This window comes from Urocampus carinirostris, chromosome 8 (genome assembly GCF_059441175.1).
Source record: "Urocampus carinirostris isolate Australia breed hairy pipefish chromosome 8, RoL_Ucar_1.0, whole genome shotgun sequence".
Taxonomy (NCBI): Eukaryota; Metazoa; Chordata; class Actinopteri; order Syngnathiformes; family Syngnathidae; genus Urocampus; species Urocampus carinirostris.
This window is the reverse complement of record NC_142356.1, coordinates 3,822,323-3,845,958: the sequence shown is the minus strand read 5'-3', so window position 1 is coordinate 3,845,958 and position 23,636 is coordinate 3,822,323. Positions and strand designations below refer to the sequence as shown.

General features: G+C 41.7%; 1 long non-coding RNA gene across 1 annotated transcript in view; it reads right to left on the bottom strand.

Annotated features, from left to right (window-relative positions):
* LOC148360532 (uncharacterized) overlaps positions 1 to 23,636 on the bottom strand; it is a 132,285-nt gene that overhangs the window by 27,408 nt on the left and 81,241 nt on the right. Inside the window, exon 3 of the long non-coding RNA XR_015851198.1 lies at positions 10,068 to 10,294. This is a non-coding gene — a long non-coding RNA (uncharacterized LOC148360532). The remainder of the gene's footprint in view (positions 1 to 10,067; positions 10,295 to 23,636) is intronic.

Below are 23,636 nucleotides of genomic sequence, written 5' to 3'. Positions count from 1 at the left end.
TTGAATTCAGTCCTGTCAGTCCCCTGTTGTCAATCCGTCTGCGAACCTCTGTGTATACAAGGCAAGCCTTTTTCGACCCTGACTCCCGCCTGTCCCGTTTTTGCTCCCGTTTGTCTCGACTACGACCTGTTTTGGTCCTGACCACGTCTGTTCTCCCATCCCGGCTTTTGACCCATTTTTGATCCCAACTACGTTTCTGACCCCGACCACATTTTCACTCTCCTGTCCCGGCTCCCGACCTGTTTTTCCGTCCCTGACAGGCCATTGTTCGCTACGGAAGATGCACTTCTGTGTTCGGATCACAATCCGAGTACGAGTGCGACTTGCTTCCCACGCCCAGATCGTTGGCGCAGCCCTTCCTCTTTCCTTCAATAAAACATTTCGCGATTGGGTCCTGCTTCCGTTCTGGTCCTGACAGGCTTATTAAGTTGCTTTAAATCAACAACAAAAAATATGATCAAAATACTACAAAAGAATTGAAAAATAGTACAGAAGCCCTACAAGAATACTACTACTTAAAAATACCATGACAATACTATATTACAAAAATATCACTTAAGAAATATTACGACAGAAATACTTCAAAAATACAACAACGATAATACAACAATAAACAACAGCTATACTACAAAAAAGTACAATGGAAATACTACAAAAACACTACAGAATACTAATATGGGCATACTACAAAAAACTACTACATACATTCACAACAGAAATACTTAAGAGTACAAAAACACATTCATGGTAATAACGTAGTAATAACACCATTATTACACATTAGCTTCAGTTTCTAGCATGTAACCATTAGCATAACTCATCAACATGTATCCATTAGCATAGTTTGTAAATATGAAGTTGTTAAAATAAAGCCATCACCGAAATTTTTGAAGCAGTTAGCATTTAGCCGTTAGCATCAATTTTTAGCATGTATCCATTAGCAGAACTCATCAACATGAGGCCATTAGCATAATTTGTAAATATAAAGTCGTTAAAATATTGCCATTAACAAAAAAAATTTGCAAGAAGAAGTTAGCATTTAGCCGTTAGCATCAATTTTTAGCATCTACTCATAAGCATAACTCATTAACATGAGGCCATTAGCATAATTTGTAAATATGAAGTCGTAACAATATTGCCATTACCAAAATTTTTTAGCATGAAAAAGTTAGCAATTAGCAGTTAGCATCACTTTTTAACATGTACCCATCATCATAACTCATCAGCATGTACCCATTATCATAAATTGTAAATATGAAGTCGTTGAAATATTTCCATTACCAAAAAATTTTAGCATAAAGAAGTTAGCATTTAGTCGTTAGCATCACTTTTTAGTATGTACCCATTGGCATAACTGATTAACATGAATCCATTAGCATAATTTGTAAATATGAAGTTGTTACGATATAGCCATTCCCAAAATTTTTGGGCATGAAGAAGTTAGCATTGCCCACAGTGTTTACAGCTAGCTTGCGCTAATTCTTGGGCTGGCTGTGCCAGCCCAACTCATCACCAATAGTTTCTAGAGCTAGCGTCCCGGCTACTCGACTCGTTTCTGCCTATCGACCACGCACCGATCGCCCGTCCCAGCTACTTGACTCGTTTCTGCCCATCGACCACGCTCCGATTGCCTATCCAGGCTACTCGACTCGTTTCTGCCTATCGACCACGCTCTGATCGCCTATCCAGGCTACTCGACTCGTTTCTGCCTATCGACCACGCTCTGATCGCCCGTTCCGGCTACTCGACTCGTTTCTGCCCATCGACCACGCTCCGATTACCCGTCCCAGCTACTTGACTCGTTTCTGCCCATCGACCAAGCTCCAATTGCCTGTCCCGGCTACTCGACTCGTTTCTGCCCATCGACCACGCTCCGATTCCCTGTCCCGGCTACTCAACTCGTTTCCGCCCATCGACCACGCTCTGATCGCCCGTTCCGGCTACTCAACTCGTTTCTACCCATCGACCACGCTCCGATCTTTCTCCCCGGCTACTCGACCCGTGTTTGCCCACCGACCACGCTCTGATCTCCCGTCCCGACTACTCGACTCGTTTCTGCCCATCAGCCACACTCCGATCGCCCGTCCCGACTACTCGTCTCGTTTCTACCCATCGACCACGCTCCGATCTTTCTCCCCGGCTACTCGACTCGTTTCTGCCTATCGACCACGCTCTAATCGCCCGTCCCGACTACTCGGCTCGTTTCTGCCCATCGGCCACACTCCGATTGCCCTTCCCGATTACTCGACTCGTTTCTGCCCACCGACCACGCTCCGATCGCCTGTCCCGGCTACTAAACTCGTTTCCTGTCCGGTATCGTTCCCGTTTATTTTGTCCTGTTTAATATCGGTTTTCAGTTTTGTTTCCGTCTATTTTTGTCCTGTTTGTAATTTTCTCCAGTTTTGGTTCCTGTCCGGTTAATCCTATTTATTTTCAATATCCTGTTTCATTATCTATCCTGTCTGTCCCGTCCTGTCCGGTATCGACCCCATCTGTCCGATATCAACTCGGGCAGTTGGTATCGATCTCGACGGCCTCTGGCTTCCTGTCCTTCCACGCCAGACCGGCTGCCTAAAGTGCATGACTCCCCATTTCCCCTAAAAAGGCTTGTGTGAGAACGTCACGCGTTTGGGTCCTGATCCAGTTCTGGCTCTTGACAGAACTATTATTACTAGCAAGTATAACCGAAGCTCATATTTGAAAAATAATGTCCTTTGTCTTAAAAGCTTTTAGGGTAATGGATCTCCATTCAACATATCGAAGGTTCTCGCCGATTTCTCCGCCATTACCGTGAATCAGCCGAAACACGAAATCCAAATATACGATGGCGTCCTAAGGGAAACGCTCGGAGTAAGACTTACTCCAAGGCCCGTCCGTCCGATTTACGATCCCCTTCCCCTTGGCCCTTGCTGTGTTTGCGTCTTTACGACGTCGAGGCCTGATTGATGGGAGAAAAATGAAAGCCATCGATTTGCTCGGGAATTTACAATGGCCGGATTAGCATATTTTTGCCGGACGACTGGCGTTTTAGCGCGTACACGGTTCCAGCTGAGGCGGTGTTTTCGATGTCGGGTGTCAGGGATCGGGAACCTTTTACAGATGAAAATATGTATTTTTATTTCGAGAGAGAGAGAGAGAGAGAGAGAGAGAGAGAGAGATAGAGAGAGGGAGCAAGTAAATAAAGAGAAAGAGATAGAGAGATAAAGACAGAGAGATAAAGAGAGAGGGAGAGAGAAAGAGAGAGAGAGAGAGAGAGAGAGAGAGAGAGAAAGAGAGGGAGATAGAGAGAGAAAGAGAGAAAGAGAGGGACATAGAGAAAGAGAGAGAGAAAAAAGGAAGAGAAAGTGAAAGAGAAAGAGAGATAGAAAGAAAAAGAGAGAGAAATAGAGAGAGAAAGAGAGTGAATAGGAGAGAATGAGAGAGAGATAGAGAGAGAAAGAGAGAGAAAGAGAGAGAGAGAAATAGAGGAAGAGAAAGCGAGAGAGAGAGAGAAATATAGAGAGAAAGAGATAGAGAGGGATGGAGAGAAAGAGAGAAAGAGAGAACGAGAGATATAGAGAGAGAAAGAGAGAGAGAGCTAGAGAGAGAGAGCGAGAGAGAGAGAGCGAGAGAGAGAGAGAGAGGGAAAGAAAAAGAGAAAGAGAGAAAGAGAGATAGAGCGAAATAGAGAGAGAGAAAGAAAAAGAGAAAGAGATAGAGAGATAGAGAAATATATATATAGAGATAGAGACATACCATATATTTCAAAATAAAACCAAACCAAACTTGCTTTTCAGACAAAAGCTAATATTTTAGCATATTTTATTTCGTTATATAAAATTTGATATCTTCATCAAATTGACAAAATAATAATCAAGCCACAGCCTGTGTGTCATGAACCAGAATTGGATCAGGACCCAAACGCGTGACATTACTCACACAAGCTTTATTTTACGGAAAAATGGGATATCATGCACGTTAGGCAGCAGTTTGGCGTGAAATGATAGGAGGACAGTGGCCGACGAGATCGATACCGATTGCCCGAGTTGATATCGGACAGATGGGGTCGATAACGGACAGGACGGGACAGACAGGTTAGATAATGAAACAGGATATTGAAAATAAACCAGACAAACTAGGCGGGAACGAAAACTGGAGAAAATAATAAACAGGACAAAAACAGACAGAAACAAAACTAAAAACCGATATTCAACAGGACAAAATAAACGGGAACGATACCGGACAGGAAACGAGTCTAGTAGCCGGGACAGGCAATCGGAACGTGGTCAATGGGCAGAAACGAGTCGAGTAGTCGGGACAAGCGATCGGAGTGTGGTCGATGGGCAGAAACGAGTCGAGTAGCCGGGACAGGAGATCAGAGCGTGGTCGGTGGGCAAACACGGGTCGAGTAGCCGCGGCGAAAGATCATAGCGTGGTCGATGGGCAGAATGGAGTCGAGTAGCCAGAACAGGCGATCGGAGCGTGGTCAATGGGCAAACGCGGGTCGAATAACTGGGACGGGCGATAGGAGCGTGGTCGATGGACAGAAACGAGTTAAGTAGCTGGGACGGGCGATCGGAGCGTGGTCGATGGGCGAAAACCAGTCGAGAAGCCGGAGCGTGGTCGATGAGCAGAAACGAGTCAAGTAGCCGGGACAGGCGATTGGAGCATGGTCAATAGGCAGAAACGAGTCGAGTAGCCGGGACGGGAGATCAGAGCGTGGTCGGTGGGCAAACACGGGTCAAGTAGCCGCGGCGAAAGATCATAGCGTGGTCGATGGGCAGAACGGAGTCGAGTAAGATCATAGCGTGGTCGATGGGCAGAACGGAGTCGAGTAGCCAGAACAGGCGATCGGAGCGTGGTCAATGGGCAAACACGGGTCGAATAACTGGGACGGGCGATCGGAGCGTGGTCGATGGACAGAAACGTGTCAAGTAGCTGGGACGGGCGATCGGAGCGTGGTCGATGGGCAGAAACGAGTCAAGTAGCTGGGACGGGCGATCGGAGCGTGGTCGATAGGCGAAAAACAGTCGAGAAGCCGGAGCGTGGTCGATGGGCAGAAACGAGTCAAGTAGCCGGGACAGGCGATTGGAGCATGGTCAATAGGCAGAAACGAGTGGAGTAGCTGAGACGGGCGATTGGAGCGTGGTCGATGGGCAGAAACGAGTCAAGTAGCCGGGACAGGCGATTGGAGCATGGTCAATAGGCAGAAACGAGTGGAGTAGCTGAGACGGGCGATTGGAGCGTGGTCGATGGGCAGAAACGAGTCGAGGAGCCGTGAGGGGCGATCGGAGCGTGGCCGATGGGCGAAACGAGTCGAGTAGTCGGGACGGGAGATCAGAGCGTGGTCGGTGGGCAAACACGGGTCGAGTAGCCGGGGCGGAAGATCGGAGCGTGGTCGACTGGCAGAAACGAGTCAAGTAGCTTGGACGGGCGATCGGAGCCTGGTTGATCGGCAGAAACGAGTCGAGTAGTCGGGACAAGCGATCGGAGCGTGGTCGATAGGCAGAAACGAGTGAAGTAGCTGGGACGGGCGATCGGAGCGTGGTCGATAGGCGAAAAACAGTCGAGAAGCCGGAGCGTGGTCGATGGGCAGAAACGAGTCAAGTAGCTGGGACGGGCGATCGGAGCGTGGTCGATAGGCGAAAAACAGTCGAGAAGCCGGAGCGTGGTCGATGGGCAGAAACGAGTCAAGTAGCCGGGACAGGCGATTGGAGCATGGTCAATAGGCAGAAACGAGTGGAGTAGCTGAGACGGGCGATTGGAGCGTGGTCGATGGGCAGAAACGAGTCAAGTAGCCGGGACAGGCGATTGGAGCATGGTCAATAGGCAGAAACGAGTGGAGTAGCTGAGACGGGCGATTGGAGCGTGGTCGATGGGCAGAAACGAGTCGAGGAGCCGTGAGGGGCGATCGGAGCGTGGCCGATGGGCGAAACGAGTCGAGTAGTCGGGACGGGAGATCAGAGCGTGGTCGGTGGGCAAACACGGGTCGAGTAGCCGGGGCGGAAGATCGGAGCGTGGTCGACTGGCAGAAACGAGTCAAGTAGCTTGGACGGGCGATCGGAGCCTGGTTGATCGGCAGAAACGAGTCGAGTAGTCGGGACAAGCGATCGGAGCGTGGTCGATAGGCAGAAACGAGTGAAGTAGCCAGGACGGGAGATCAGAGCGTGGTCGGTGGGCAAACATGGGTCGAATAGTTGGGGCGGAAGATCGGAGCGTGGTCGAAGGAAGGAACAACTCAGTACAGGACAGACGGGAGCCAGAGTCAGATTAGCACATGGGAGGCACCTGAAACTGTTCTCTAATTTTGATTTTTTTAATGCCATTTGGTGAAAAAGTGTATATATATATATGTATATTCACTAAATAAAAACATTCATTTTGGTAAACTGTATTTTACCAACTGCAGTGACAGGGTTTGTCAACAGCTTTGAGGACAAGATGGCAAATGTTTTCCTTTGTCAGTTGGAGGAGAGATCCACTCACGTTGCCAAGTGACTGAGTCACATTCACTCGCATCTGTTTCTCATGTCTTCTTCTCGAAACTGCGATAACTGAGATTGGCAAAAGAAGATTGCTTTTCGTAAACACGGTTTTTTTCTTTATAAGATGTAACAATTGGTTCTTCCCTACAGAAAAAAAGTAGAGAGAGAGAGAGAAAGAAAGACAGAAATAGGAAAAAAAGAGACAGAAAGAGGGAAAGAAAAAGAGAGGAAAAGAAGAGAGAGGAGAGAATAATAGAGAAAGACAAGGAGGAAAGAAGAGAGAGAAGCAGGAAGAGAGTGAGAGAGAAAGAAGAAGAGAGACACGAAGAGAGAAGAAGAGAGAGAGTAAGAGAACGAGGAAGAGAGAGATACAAGAAGGAAGAAAGATAGAGAGAGGTATAAAGAGAGAGAGAATGAGAGACAGAAAAAGGGAAAGAGAGAGAGAGAGAGAGAAAAAAGAAAAGAGAGAAGAAAAGAGAATAATAGGGAAGGAAGAGATAGGAGGAAGAGAGAGAAAAGGGAAAAAGAGAAAGAAGGAGAGAAGGAGGAAGAGAGTTAGAGAAGGAGGAAGAGGGAGATAGAAGGAAGGAGAGAGAGAGAAAGAGTAAGACAGAAAGAGAGAGAAAGAGAGAGACAAAGAGAAAGAGAGAGAGAGAAAGGAGATTAGAAGAGAGAAAAAGAGAGAGGAGGAAGACAGTTCTAAATGTTTTCTTCTGTTATAAAAACTATTGTTTGCCGTATCTGAGTTACCTGTGAGCTGTAAAAACTTGTTTCGCACCTGCTGCGAATATCAGTCCAACAATTTTACTTATGACATATAATTTCTTCCTCATGCCATGAGGCTCTTTAACTCCACCCGGGGGAGGAAAAGCCCACATTAAACCACACCCCCATATTGCATATTACCCTATTTTTATTACAGTGTGTATTTTATGTGGCACTATTTAAGTACTCTATATCAACACGTTATATTGGGTATTTATGTATTAAATTCCTTTTACTTTATTATTGTTTTGTTTTCAACACAAGGATACTGCTGGAAGTGTGAAATTCCCTACGGGGATGAATAATCTATCTACCTAGACATCTATCTAAACATCTATCTAGACATCTATCTATCTAGACATCTATCTATCTAGACCTCTATCTAGACATCTATCTATCCAGATATCTATCTATCCATCCAGACATCTATCTAGACATCTATCTAGACATGTATCTAACTATCTAGACATCTATCAATCTATCTAGACATATATCTATCTAGACATATATCTATCCAGACATCTATCTAGACATCTATCTAACTATCTAGACATCTATCTAACTATCTAGACATCTATCTAACTATCTAGACATCTATCTAACTATCTAGACATCTATCAATCTAGCTAGACATCTATCTATTTAGACATCTATCAATCTAGACATCTATCTATCTAGACATCTATCAATCTATCTATCAATCTATCCATCTATCTAGACATCTATCTATCTAGACATCTATCTATCTAGACATCTATCAATCTATCTAGACATCTATCTATCTAGACATCTATCTAGTCATCTATCTATCTATTTAGACATCTATCTATCTAGACATCTATCTATCTATTTAGACATCTGTCTATCTAGACATCTATCTATCTAGACATCTATCTATCTAGACATCTATCCATCTATTTAGACATCTATCTATCTAGACATCTATCTATCTAGACATCTATCTATCTAGACATCTATCTATCTATCTAGACATCTATCTATCTAGACCTCTATCTATCTAGACATCTATCTTTCTAGACCTCTATCTAGACATCTATCTATCTAGACCTCTATCTAGACATCTATCTATCTAGTCATCTATCTAGTCATCCATCTATCTATTCATCTAGACATCTATCTTGACATCTATCTATCTAGACATCTATCTATCTAGACATGTACCCATCTATCTAGACATGTACCCATCTATCTAGACATGTACCTATCTATCTAGACATCTATCTATCTAGACATCTATCTATCTATCTAGACATCTATCCATCTATCTAGACATCTATCCATCTATTTAGACATGTATCCAACTAGACATCTATCAATCTATCTAGGCATCTATCTATCTAGACATCTATCTAGACATCTATCTATCTAGACATCTATCTATCTAGACATCTATCTATCTATCTAGACATCTATCTATCTAGACCTCTATCTATCTAGACATCTATCTTTCTAGACCTCTATCTAGACATCTATCTATCTAGACCTCTATCTAGACATCTATCTATCTAGTCATCTATCTAGTCATCCATCTATCTATTCATCTAGACATCTATCTTGACATCTATCTATCTAGACATCTATCTATCTAGACATGTACCCATCTATCTAGACATGTACCCATCTATCTAGACATGTACCTATCTATCTAGACATCTATCTATCTAGACATCTATCTATCTATCTAGACATCTATCCATCTATCTAGACATCTATCCATCTATTTAGACATGTATCCAACTAGACATCTATCAATCTATCTAGGCATCTATCTATCTAGACATCTATCTAGACATCTATCTATCTAGACATCTATCTATCTGGATATATATCTAACTAGACATCTATCTATCTAGACCTCTATCTAGACATCTATCTATCTAGACCTCTATCTAGACATCTATCTATCTAGACCTCTATCTAGATATCTATCTATCCAGACATCTATCTAGACATCTATCAATCTATCTAGACATCTATCTATCTAGACATCTATCCATCTACCTAGACATCTATCTATCTAGACATCTATCTAGACATCTATCTATCTGGACATCTATCTATCTAGACCTCTATCTAGACCTCTATCTATCTAGACCTCTATCTAGACATCTATCTAGAAATCTATCTACCCAGACATCTATCTATCCAGACATCTATCTAGTCATCCATCTATCTATCTATCTAGACATCTATCTATCTATCTAGACATCTATCTATCTATCTAGACATCTATCTATCTATCTAGACATCTATCTATCTATCTAGACATCTATCTACCTAGACATCTATCTAGACATGTATCTAGACATCTATCTATTGTCATAATTGGCTACGTTTTGTGTATTGTTGCCCAATGGAAGATCTATTGCAGCCTGGTCATCCTGGAAAGGGTTTACCTCTCTCATTTTCCTCATGCCGAAGTTTTTGAGGTTTCCCTTACCCGCATGCTGGTTTGAGATCAGGGGATGGCGTAATTGTGGCCTGTGCAGTCCTTTGAGACATTTCGTGATTAAGAGCTATCCAAATAAATGTAACTTGACTAGAAAAACATTTCTTACAGTTTTAGTTACAGTTAAATACAGTTTTTACAAAGAAGTCCATTTAGGTCTGATTAGACTGGGGTTGGTTCTTAGGCCTGGGGGAGCAGCTCAGGGGGTTACCGAGAAGCTCCTCGTCTCAAGCAGTCGATGACGGCTTTTTAATCCGGGGTTTTATCTCTCCGATCCCGCAGATGAAAAGAAGGTTTTTGCCCGTGCACAATAGCTGGAGGATAAGGCAGGGCCCGGGATTGAACGTTCTCGCCCGGTCTAATAATACCTTTTTGTGTGTGCGTTTACGTCCACACGTGCTCGCCGGTGATCCATTACTCTGTCAGTCGGCTCCCGAGACGCCGACCGGAGCCCCGCAACGTTTCCGCGTCTGGAGAAAATGACTTCATCCTCGGGACGAGCGCGGTAGTTCATTCCTTTACTGTATTTCCTTTAGATCGTCTCGCCTCCTTTGATCCCGACTCCGTTTAGCTGTAATCGTGCGGTGGGCTGATCCTGCCATGTAGACATAGATGCATAAATTAATCAATCCGAGAAAAATATGACATATGAACACATAAATGAATCAAGTATTAGAATAGAATATACCTTTATTGTCATTGTTACAACATGGGTTGAATATATCGTGAGAACGAAATTGGACGTGGCACTCCAGGTCCACATTTTTGATCAAAAATCTATGGGTCCCAACAGAGATCTATGGGTCCCCAAAATTTAGTGTGCTCCATGCCCTTACAAACTGTCGTATTTGTGCGGCACAGTTTATGTCATGGGAACCTGTTGTGGGTTCAAATCCAGCTCCAGACTTCCTGTGCGGAGTTTGTATGTTCTCCCCGTGCTTGCGTGGGTTTCCTCCGGGCACTCCGGTTTCCTCCCACGTTCCAAAAACATGCATTTCAGGTGAATTGGCCGGTCCAAATTGTCCCTAGGTGTGAATGACCGAATGAGTTGTCTGTCCCTGTGTGCCCTGCGATTGGCTGGCAACCAGTTCAGGGTGTCCCCTGCCCACTGCCCGGAGATGGCTGGGATGGGCTCCAGCCCCCCCGCGACCCTAATGAGGATAAGCGGTACGGCTAATGAGATGAGATGTTTATTTATGTAGTTTAACATGTTCTATTGTACATGTGTTTCCTTATATCATATATATTGTTAATTAACATTTTGTTGTGAGATACTGAGTTGCTCGACATGAATGAGGTTTATTATTAAAAAAAAGTTCAAAAATGAAGTCGCTTGGACGTTCAGGAGGTAGAGCGCTCGTCTTGGGATCAAGGGATCCCAGTTCGAATCCCGGCTCGTCCGTGTTACATGTCGAAGTGTCCTTGGGTAAGACACTGAACCCCTAATACCCCCAATAAGCAGATTAGCGCCTTACCTGGCTGCAAGGCCGCTATTGGGAAATGTGGAGCACATTGTAAAGCGCTTTGGGAAGTCATTGACTTGAAAAGTGCTGTAGAAATGCAGATCATTTCATTTCATTTTATTTCAAATTAGGAATTCATTTTCTGTATTAAAGTATTGTTGGTAATATACTGATTAAAGGGATAACCAAAAACCGGTCTTTTTTCATTTCCATCTTTTATACTTCCTTTTTTTCTTAACTTCTTTATACAACATCATCATTCGTAATATAAAGCATCAAAGCAAGTGAGCCGTTTAATGAGTTGAGCCGAAAAAGCCGGTTCTCTAAAAAGAGACGGACTTTCACTACACAACTCCAAACCGTTTGACTTGATTGATTTGCCGTTTGGTGATCGTCGGTGTATACCGGATGGTACCCATCATTGAAAAATTTGCGTTTTTCCGTACAGATTTTCTTGTACGTCGTACACGTCTTAAAATGCATAAACGTGCTTTATACGGCAAAAATGTACAGGTTGACAGGTATGCATACTTAACCTTCACTCAACGACAACCACCACAACAATGACGTCATCTCAAAACAACGAGATCGGTGTGCAAAAGAAAACTCAAACCGCGAGACCAAAACAACAATGGCGGATCTGCCTGACGAAAAGTTTGGAGTGCGGTAAATCTTTGTTAAAAAAAAAGTAATCCGGTAACAGGGTTGGGTAGGGTTACTTTAACTGAATTACTTCCAATGACTATTGGATGACTCCAATACCAAATATGCTAATAAGAGACAAAAGAAACTAAATATGAATAAAATGATGACTCACAACACGTGGTAAGCTTTCTCTCCTGGCTTTGATCTCTTTGATCTCCAGCAAAATGAACATAAAAAACAGGGTTGGGTAGGGTTACTTTAACTGGTTTACTTTCAATGACTTTTGGATTACTCCAATACCAAATATGCTAATAAGAGACAAAAGAAACTAAATATGAATAAAATGATGACTCACAACACGTGGTAAGCTTTCTCTCCTGGCTTTGATCTCTTTGATCTCCGGCAAAACTAACATCAAATGCAGGGTTGGGTAGGGTTACTTTAACTGGATTACTTTCAATGACTTTTGGATGACTCCAATACCAAATATGCTAATAAAAGACAAAAGAAACTAAATATGAATAAAATGATGACTCACAACATGTGGTAAGATTTCTCTCCTGGCTTTGATCTTCGGTAAAACTAACATAAAACGCAGGGTTGGGTAGGGTTACTTTCACTTGATTACTTTCAATTACTTTTGGATGACTCCAATACCAAATATGCTAATAAAAGAGAAAATAAACTAAATATGAATAAAATGATGACTCACAACACGTGGTATTTAGTTTCTTTTGTCTTTTATTAGCATATTTGGTATTGGAGTCATCCAAAAGTCATTGAAAGTAATCCAGTTAAAGTAACCCTACCCAACCCTGAATATATGGTATGGCTATCTCAAAAACCAATCCAAATATTTTCCCATTATGGCTCTTTCGGTCAAAAAGGTTCCCGCTCCCTGTTTTAGGGGATGGAACCTGAAAGCGGTCGTAAACAAGATACTCACCTAAACAAATACGAGAGTGCGAAAGCCAGAAACGGAGGATGAGTGGCAGATGAATGACTGACGCCGCCGAGATCTTACTGCTGCCCTAATTAGATTTGAATATGTTGTTTATTGTATTTATTTCATATTTAGTTTTTTTTTGTCTTTTATTAGCGTATTTGGTATTGGAGTAATCCAAAAGTCATTGAAAGTAATCCAGTTAAAGTTACCCTACCCAACCCTGCCAGGTAATAATGACAATTTGGGGTCAAAAAAAGAGACCAAAACAATGGCGGATCTGCCTGACGAAAGGTTTGGAGTGCGGTAAATCTTTGTTAAAAAAAGTAATCGGGTAATAATGACAATTTTGTGTCCCACGTTGATTCGAGACTATGCGTCCCCAGCAAAAATCATGCGTCTAGGACGCGGGCAAACCAGAACACTGCCATCGGTAAAAAAACGAGATCTCCATTATTTAATTTCATGCGAATCATCGGAAAACAGCAACCGCAAAGAGGAAAGCATTCATCAGCCTAATCCCTCAATCCCCTAAACACCGAGGCTATAATACTGGTCATCATTGTTATGGAGCAAGTAATGACTTGTGTATTATGAGAACGAATGCGGTTATTCCATCAAGTTTATTATCGCGGAGGCTTCTTTTTCATCTGACTGCGACGTAAATAATTGACTTCAAATGGCATTTTATTTTTACCTTTTGCTGTGTACACCGTCAGGTGTCTATTTTCTCGACGGTGCTTTTGAACACAATAAATAACATATTCAAAATCTGACAACATATTCCAATCCAATTAGGGGAGCAGTAAGATCTCGGAGGCGTCGGTCATTCATCTGCCACTCATCCTCCGTTTCTGGCTTTCGCACTCTCGTATTTGTTTAGGTGAGTATCTTGTTTACGACCGCTTTCAGGTTCCATCCCCTAAAACAGGGATCGGGAAGCTTTTTGACCAAAAGAGCCATAATGGGAAAATATTTGGATTGGTTTTTGAGATAGCCATACCATATATTCAGGGTTGGGTAGGGTTACTTTAACTGGATTACTTTCAATGACTTTTGGATTACTCCAATACCAAATATGCTAATAAAAGACAAAGGTAACTGAATATGAATAAAATGACTAAATTTTGTGCAGGCTTGGGGAGTAACGGAATACATGGAACAGCAAAAATGATGTTGGCAAGCTGTTTGGATTTATTTTCATTTTATTTCTGTCGCATTTTATGTTCCTTTTCAAAGAGATCAAAGCCAGGAGAGAAAGCTTACCACGTGTTGTGAGTCATCATTTGATTCATATTTAGTTTCTTTTGTCTTTTATTAGCATATTTGGTATTGGAGTAATCCAGAAGTCATTGAAAGTTAAAGTAACCCTACCCAACCCTGCATATATTTATATATGGTATAAAATATACCATATGTATTTTATATCTCCTCACTGTTAAATGTGAAACTGGAGTGCCACGTCCAATTTCATTGTCACAATATGTTCAACCCATTTTGTAACAATGACAATAAAGGTATATTCTATTCTATTCTATAGACAAATTTCAGCGAAGCCGGCAAATTTTTCGATTTGATAGATGATTTGATAGAATTTATGAAATAAGAAGCTTTTGTTGGACAGGACCAGAACGGAGACAGGACCCACTTGCGTTGCGTTTCTCACAAGTTTTATGGGAAGAAAGCAATAGGGTTGCGCCCACGATCTGGTGATTGCTGGACGCGGGAAGCAGGTCGCTCGGATACTCGGATTGTGCTCCGGATGCGGAAGTGGATCTTCCGTGGTGGGGACGGAAAAACGGGTAAGTAGCCAGGACAGGAGATTAAAAACGTTGTCGGAGTCGGAAGAGAGTTGTAAGCCATAAAAGGACAGAAGACATGATCGGGGACAAAAAGAGGTCGAAAGCCGGAACGGTAGAGTAGATGTGGTCAGGATCAAAAACCAGTCAAAGCCAGGGGACAGAAGGGAGGAAGAAACGGGACAGGTGGGAGTCAGGGGTCGATAAAGGCTTGCATAGTATTAACTGAGGTTCGCAGACGGACTGACAACAGGGGACAGTCAGGACTGGGTACAAGTACTGATCGGAGGCCAATCAGAGTCCGAGACAGTTGCGGGCACAGCTGAGTCACATCAGTAATCATGACATTTGTCCCATATCAAAATAGAACATAAAAATCGTCCCCCTCCCACAGTTAATTAAGATCATTAAGGCTTATTTTGACTTTTATTTATTTATTTTTGGTAAATAAAGGTTCCAAAACAAGGTGCAAGCAGTGTTCTTTTGTAAAAATGTCACAAAATACTGCAAATAAGGATACTGATGTATATACCTCTGGTGCAGACAGCGCTTGGTGGTGAGCAGTGCGCTGTGTGCATACCTCCGCCCACCCTTACCGCTCACCCAACTCTGGGTACTTGGCTGCACCTCCAAGGTCAAAAGATGGCTTTCCCCCTACATTCCATTCTTCGGACAAAGTTTCGGTTTTGGAAGAGTTTGCCTCCCTCATTTCGAGTTTGCTCGAGAGGTACACCGAGACGCATTGTGTTTACAAAGTTTGACTTTCCCTATTGCTCATTTATTACAGGCCATCTAGCGACCAACATCATACACTCCATTTAAATATGTGATCCCTGTCTAAACCAATCAGATTCATTTCCTGTGTTCATATAAACCAATCAGATGTGTAGTTTCTTTGTTGTGTTTTTACAATAAAAGAGCTTCCTGAAAAAAGAGGAGCATGTTCTTCCTTGAGCCGATTCTGGAAGCACTTCTGATGGAAGGGGCTATCAGAAAAGTTTCCGACTTGGAGTGTGTTCTTTACTTCTTTCTACGACGATCTCAAGTTTTAACATTGACAGTTATCGCTGCCAAAGGTGGCCCAACTCGCTATTAGCTCCAGAGGGATATTACTTTTTGACATAAGGCAGTGTTGATTTTAGCTGTGAAAAGTGATGGGTCCCGGGGACTCGCATGCTCAAAAATCTATGGGTCCCAACACAGATCCATGGGTCCCCAAAATTTTGTGTTATCGAGGTTGAAATTGTAAATCGGTGACAAATATATAATAAGAATCTATATATTCATTCAGTTTTAATCATCAAATTATGAATTCATTTTCTGCATCAAATTATTGTTGGTAATATACCGATTAAAGGGATAACCACAAACCTGTCTTTTTCATTTTCTCCTTTTATACTTCCTTTTTTTCTTAACTTCTTTATACAACATCATCATTCTTAATATAATGCATCAAAGCAAGTGAGCCGTTTGAGAGCCGGCTCTCTTGAATGAGTTGAGCCAAAAATGCCGGTTCTCTAAAAAGAGACTTTTCACCACACAACTGGAGATCGGCGTGCGGACGAAAACTCGAACCGCGAGACCAAAACAACATCTGCCGGATCTGCCTGATGAAAAGTTTGGAGTGCGGTAAATCTTTGTTTATAAAAAATTTAATTGGGTAATAATGCCAATTTTGTGTCAAAAAAGTTGATTTGAGACTATGCGTCCCCAGCAAAAATCATGCGTCTAGGACGCAGGGACGCGGGCAAACCAGAACACTGATAAGGCCAGATATGTTTTTTTTTTTTGGGTGCCTTAATAAAAATAATCAACATTTTGATGTTGTATTTTGTATTTCATTGGGTCTTCTCTGTGTGATATTCAAATTGGTTTGATGATTGATTTTTCACTACTTGCAACACAATAAGACGACTCATCGCAAAAAAAACCCGTAGTTGCAAAGTATTAAGGGTTGATAATCAGAATATATAACAGAACAACACTTTAAATTTAAGTTTATTCTAAATCTACTTATAACATTCATTGCATGTATATGACATTTCTGTTTTCCATCTGCCATCAGTATGTACCTGTATTTACTCATCTTCATTCATGCAATATTTGCGTTGCGTTGTCTGCTACAAGCCACGTGAACTCCTCTTTCCATGATGCTTTAAATGTACGTTTACGTTTTGTAGCGTCATCAATTTCGTTAGCTTCTTTTGAATCTTTCTTCTGGAGCTGAGGTTTAATGTACGTTTACGTTTTGTAGCGTCATCAATTTTGTTAGCTTCTTTTGAATCTTTCTTCTGGAGCTGAGGTTTAATGTACGTTTACATTTTGTAGCGTCATCAATTTCGTTAGCTTCTTTTGAATCTTTCTTCTGGAGCTGAGGTTTAATGTACGTTTACGTTTTGTAGCGTCATAAATTTTGTCTGCTTCTTTTGAATCTTTCTTCTGGAGATGAGGTTTAATGTACGTTTACGTTTTGTAGCGTCATCAATTTTGTTAGCTTCTTTTGAATCTTACTTCTGGAGCTGAGGTTTAATGTACGTTTACATTTTGTAGCGTCATCAATTTCGTTAGCTTCTTTTGAATCTTTCTTCTGGAGCTGAGGTTTAATGTACGTTTACGTTTTGTAGCGTCATCAATTTTGTCTGCTTCTTTTGAATCTTTCTTCTGGAGCTGAGGTTTAATGTACGTTTACGTTTTGTAGCGTCATCAATTTCGTTAGCTTCTTTTGAATCTTTCTTCTGGAGCTGAGGTTTAATGTACGTTTACGTTTTGTAGCGTCATCAATTTCGTTAGCTTCTTTTGAATCTTTCTTCTGGAGCTGAGGTTTAATGTACGTTTACGTTTTGTAGCGTCATAAATTTTGTCTGCTTCTTTTGAATCTTTCTTCTAAGGCTGAGGTTTTGGCTTGATTCCTAATCACTTATTCATTTTTTTTGTGTGTTTTCTGTGCGTCTGCCTTGGAAAATGATATGCAAACGCACGACCTAATGACGCTCGGGAAGTTATCCGATGCAGGCTTCTGATTGGCTGCCCGGTATGCAAATTGCCAAACGAACCGAAATTTCCGAAATTTCCAAACCTCGGAATAAAGCAAACGTTAGATTAGAAAAAAAATAAAAATGAATAGTGATAAAAAGGCAAAAAAACACAGAAATCAAGAAGAGGGCACTGTATATATTTTTTTAAGCACGCACTCAGCAAAGCAAACTCCCCTGTATTATACACAAACACGCATGAATCATTTTTATGAAGTATTCTAAACGCAGCCCAGTATAATGTGCTGTAATTTGACACCGCTGCATAATGCAATTATAGCATCATCGTAAACACTCAGTGGGGTTATTGTTAAAAAGTGAGCATTAATATGCACTTTTGTTGCATCCCGTAAAAATGTGCAGGTGATTGTCCACTTGTAAAATAGTAACCGCTATAAAATTCATCACAGTATTACCTCATTCTGGGTTGCTGATATATTCGAAGACATTGTCCCTAGCACTTTCCAGAACTCATTTTTTTCCGATTTTTCTTACTCTGTTTACTCCGTTAAAACACTAGGAACTTCGCCACACGGTTTCTAAGCGCAATAAATATGACAAGAAAGCCGGCTGCGAAAAAATGTGATTATCCATATTAAAAAGAAAAAAAACTGGGGTTCCAAATGAAAAGCTGCAGCAGTGTAAATAAATGAATAAATACATGCAAAACATAAAAAAACAAAACGATTTATCAATAATAAATCAATAAAAGATTTGAACAATAAATAAATAATAAAATAAATAATTGAATAAATATATTTTTTAAAATAATAAATAAACAAATACATTTAAAACATGGATAATAATAATTAATAATTTCCTTTGTATTGTCATTCTTTGTAAGAACGAAATGTCGATACACCTGACCCGTTGTAGCGAGCCGATGCAGCCGCAGCCAACAGAGGGCGCCGCCATTTTACCAATGTTATAAGTCTTAGGTATGACTCGGCCGAGGCGCGAACCAGCGACCTCCCAGTCTCAAAGCGGGCGCCCTACCATCTAGGCTACTGAGCTGGGATAAATAACCGAACAAATAAATACGATTAAAAAAATAATAAATAAGCAAATAAATAAATAAAAACTTTAAAAATGAGAATAAATAAATCAATGAATAAATAAGGCTTCTGTTTTAAGCCAACAGTTAATGGAAAACTGAGAATTTGTATTCGTAATCGTACTAAAAATTGCAGTATGGAGCTGCAATCAAGTCTTGTTTATTGGTGATGCCTTAAATCACAAGGAGGCTAAATAGACCACAGACTGTTGCAAACTACAGACTATTATGACACCATCCCCTGATCTAAAACCTACATGAGGGCAAGGAAAAACTCAAAAACTCTCAACATGTGTCATGATTACTGATGTGAATGACCTGTGCCCGTTCCTTTGGCGCCATCTGCCTCTGATTGTCTCCCTGTCCCTATTTGAACCCACTTCATTCTGTCACCTGTTGTGAGTCCGTCTGCAAACCTCAGTGTACTCTAGGCAAGCTTTTTCGACCCTGACTCCCACCTGCTTTTGCTCCCGTCTGTTTCCCGGCTTTGACCTGTTTTTTGATGCGTCTCCTCTCCTCTTTCGACTCGTTTCTGATCCCGACCACATTTTTTGCTCTCCTACTGACCCGTTTTTTCCCGTTCCCGACACCGCCATCACTCGCCACAGAAGTACCACTTTCGCGTTCAGAGCGACCTGCTTCCCGCGTCCTGTGATCACCAGATCGTAGGTGCAACCCTTTCCTTTCTTCTAATAAAACAGAGAGAAACATAATGCAAGTGGGTCCTGTCTCCGTTCTTGTCGTGACAACACGAGGAAAATGAAGAAACCTTGAAGAACAAATATTTTATATATTTTTGGGAAAATATGGTAAAAACAATACCAAAAAAGGGAAAATTAAGACATTTTCAATTTAAATTCTTTCTTTTTTATTATTTTTTTACAGTCTTTCAGTGTTTTCCAAAATGTCCAAAATTTAAAATAAGAATATTTATTTTTTGGGGGTTGGTTCTAGTAATAATATAGTAACAACACTGTTCTAACCTCTTTTACGATCAACAATTTCCAAAACTAGACAAAACAATCGGATTTCAAGCGAAAATATAGAAAAATTATAAAATAAAAAAATAAGGAAAGTATAAGACATTTCCATCTTAGTTGTGTTAATATTCTAGTTCAGTTACTGTAAGGTTTCAGGGCGCTATCAAAGTTTGATTTGAATTCATAAGAAAAAAAACATTTATTCTTTTTTCAAAAATTTCTTACGCTAATTTTACAGCAAACGAATATCGGCTCCAAATATCGGTTATCTGTCAAGAAGCAGAACAGGATCAGGACCCAAACGCGTGACGTTCTCACACAAGCCTTTTATTTTACGGGAAATGGGGAGTCATGCACGTTAGGCAGCAGTCTGGCGTGGAAAGACAGGAAGCCAGACGCCGACGACATCGATAACAATTGCCCGAGTTGATTTCGGACAGATGGGGTCTATACAGGACAGGACGGGACAGACAGGATCGATAATGAAACAAGATATGGAAAATAAACAGGACAAACTAGACGGGAACAAAAACTGGAGGAAATATTTAACAGGACAAAAGTAGATGGAAACTAAACTGGAAACCGAAATTAAACAGGACAAAATAAATGGGAATAATACCGGACAAGAAATATCAACAGGAAACAGGACCGGGTCATTTAGCCTAGCTGACAAATATCCAAAATTCCAAACAGTATAAAATTATAAAGTATGCTGTATCTGTTTATTACCAACAGAGAAGCGAGTTGATAATGCATTAGCATCTCTACAGATCTGAAACTACTAATGATAGCTACCATATATAAATCTCATGAACCGGAATTGATCAGGACCCAAATGCGTGACGGTTCTCGCACAAGTCTTTTACTTTAGGGGAAATCGGGAGTCATGCACGTTAGGCAGCAGTCTGGCGTGGAATGACAGGAAGCCAGAGGCTGACGAGATCGATACCAATTGCCCGGGCAGATATCGGACGGATGGGGTCGATACCGGACAGGACGGAACAGACAGGATTGATATCGAAACAGGATATCGAAATTAAACGAGGCGAAAACTTGAGAGAATAATAAACAGGACAAAAACAGACGGGAACGATACCAGACAGGAAATGCATAAATATACATGAATAAATATACATGCAGATATATTTGTTTCATATAGTTAAGTTTCATCAAATTTGTTTTGAAACACAATTAAAACGAAATGATATAATAGTTCTGTCAAGAACCAGAACAGGATCAGGACCCAAACGCGTGACGTTCTCACACAAGCCTTTTGTTTTACAGGAAATGGGGAGTCATGCACGTTAGGCAGCAGTCTGGCGTGGAATGACAGGAAGCCAGAGGCCGACGACATCGATACCAATTGCCCGAGCAGATATCGGACGGATGGAGTAGATACCGGACAGGACGAAACAGACAGGATTGATATCGAAACAGGATATCGAAATTAAACGGGGCGAAAACTTGAGAGAATAATAAACAGGACAAAAACAGACGGGAACGATACCAGACAGGAAATGCATAAATATACATGAATAAATATACATGCAGATATATTTGTTTCATATAGTTAAGTTTCATCAAATTTGTTTTGAAACACAATTAAAACGAAATGATATGATAGTTCTGTGAACAGGATCAGGACCCAAACGCGTGACGTTCTCACACAAGCCTTTTGTTTTACGGGAAATGGGGAGTCATGCACGTTAGGCAGCAGTCTGGCGTGGAATGACAGGAAGCCAGAGGCCGACGAGATCGATACCAATTGCCCGAGCAGACATCGTACGGATGGAGTCGATACTGGACAGGACGGAACAGGTTGGATTGATATCGAAACAGGATATCGAAATTAAACGGGGCAAAAACTTGAGAGAATAATAAACAGGACAAAAACAGACGGGAACGATACCAGACAGGAAATGCATAAATATACATGAATAAATATACATGCAGATATATTTGTTTCATATAGTTAAGTTTCATCAAATTTGTTTTGAAACACAATTAAAACGAAATGATATGATAGTTCTGTGAACAGGATCAGGACAGGATCAGGACCCAAACGCGTGAGGTTCTCACACAAGCCTTTTGTTTTACGGGAAATGGGGAGTCATGCACATTAGGCAGCAGTCTGGCGTGAAATAATAGGAAGCCTGAGGCCGACGAGATCGATACCAATTGCCCGAGCAGATATCGGACGGATGGGGTCGATACCGGACAGGACGGAACAGACAGGATTGATATCGAAACAGGATATCGAAATTAAACAGGACAAACTAGAGGGGAGCGAAAACTTGAGAGAATAATAAACAGGACAAAAACAGATGGGAGCAATACCGGACAGGAAATGCAGGCAGGCAGGAAACAGGACCGAGTCAAGACCCACGTCTTGCGGGGCAGAGGTTTGTTGGCGGACTGACAAAGGAAGAGTGAGAACACTGAGCTTAATGGACAGAAAGCCAAGTGGGTCCTGTCTCTGTTCTGGTCCTGACAATATAGGTTGAAATTTTCCTTTTACTCGAGTGCGCCCGATACTCGGAAAAAAATACAATAAATAGAAGCAGTCACAAACTTGTTTCCTTGAACCGGATTTATCCTTTTTTCTCAGTTCTCAAATCCGATTAAGAATCGGCGGCCGGCACAAAAGAAGATGAGTGACAGTCGCCGCAGAAATCTGCCAAACCTTTTGAGGAAACTCTTCTAAAAACGAACGAGGTGTCAAAAAAAAAAAAATACACGGACTTTGACGATTTGGCTTTGAGAGCCGACAAGCGATAACGCTTCCGAGCACAATAAACACATCGCGTTTGGAGGAGGGAAGCAGCATGACGGCAGATTATACCCCCAAAAGATGCGTGGGAGTGTTAATTGTAACAACACTACTTTAGGATACACCAAAAGTGACTCTTTGGAATTTTAGCACTCGGATATATAGGGAGGGGTTCTTTGATTATTGCAAGATGCAAAGCCATGCTGAGCAGCATGGCGGCACAGTGGTTAGCGCTTGTGCCGCACAGTTCTGAGGTCATGAGATCGAACCTCCTGTGTGGAGTTTGCATGTTCTCCCCGCGCTTGCGTGGGTTTCCTCCGGGCACTCCGGTTTCCTCCCACATTCCAAAAACATGCATGTCAGGTTAATTGGCCTAACCAAATTGTCCCTAGGTTGTAAATGAGCGAGTGAGATGTGTGTCTCTAAAGAAAAAGAAAAAGAGAGCGTGAGAAATAAAAGATTAAAAAGTCCTGAGTGAGGGAAAAGAAAGGGAGAGGAAGAAAGAAATCCAAAGAGAAATAGAAAGACACAATGAGAGAAATGAGGAAAGAAAGTGCGAAGGAGGGGGGAAGAGAGAGAGAGAGAGAAAGAGAGAGAGAAAGAGAAAGAGAAAGAGAAAGGAAAAAAGAGAGAAAGAAAAAAAGAGAGAAAGAAAAAAAGAGAAAAAGAAAAAAGAGAAAGAGACAAAGAGAAAGAGAAAGAGAAAGAGAGAATGAGAAAGAGAGAAAGAGAATGAGAAAGAGAGCGCGAGCGAGAGAGAGAGAGAGAGAGAGAGAGAGAGAGAGCGCAAGCACGAGAGAGAGAGAGCGCAAGCGCGAGCGAGAGAGAGAGAGAAAAAAAAATACAAGTACAGTGTCTTTGTTGGAGGCACCTGTCTTTGGCAACATCAAGTGGACATATTTCAACCTGCAGCTTGTTTTTCTCTTGCGCTTCTCTGAGTATTGTCTCGCCTTAGCAGGCCTGACACCTGTGCTGTAAACCATTTCAGGGTGTCCCCTGCCCACTGCCCGGAGATGGCTGGAATGGGCTCCCGCACCCCCGCGACCCTACTGATGATAAGCGGTGCAGATAATGGATGGATGGAAGATGCAAGGTATTGCTTTGAATATTCGTGTGAAAAAAGCTTCTGAAGACTACAATTACTGTATTGAGACGTGGCGGGCTGTGAGGGCCTGCACGGCCTTCTCTGCTGGCCAAAACAATATCTGAATCATGAGTAAATAATTATACAGACGCTGCCCCTACTTACAA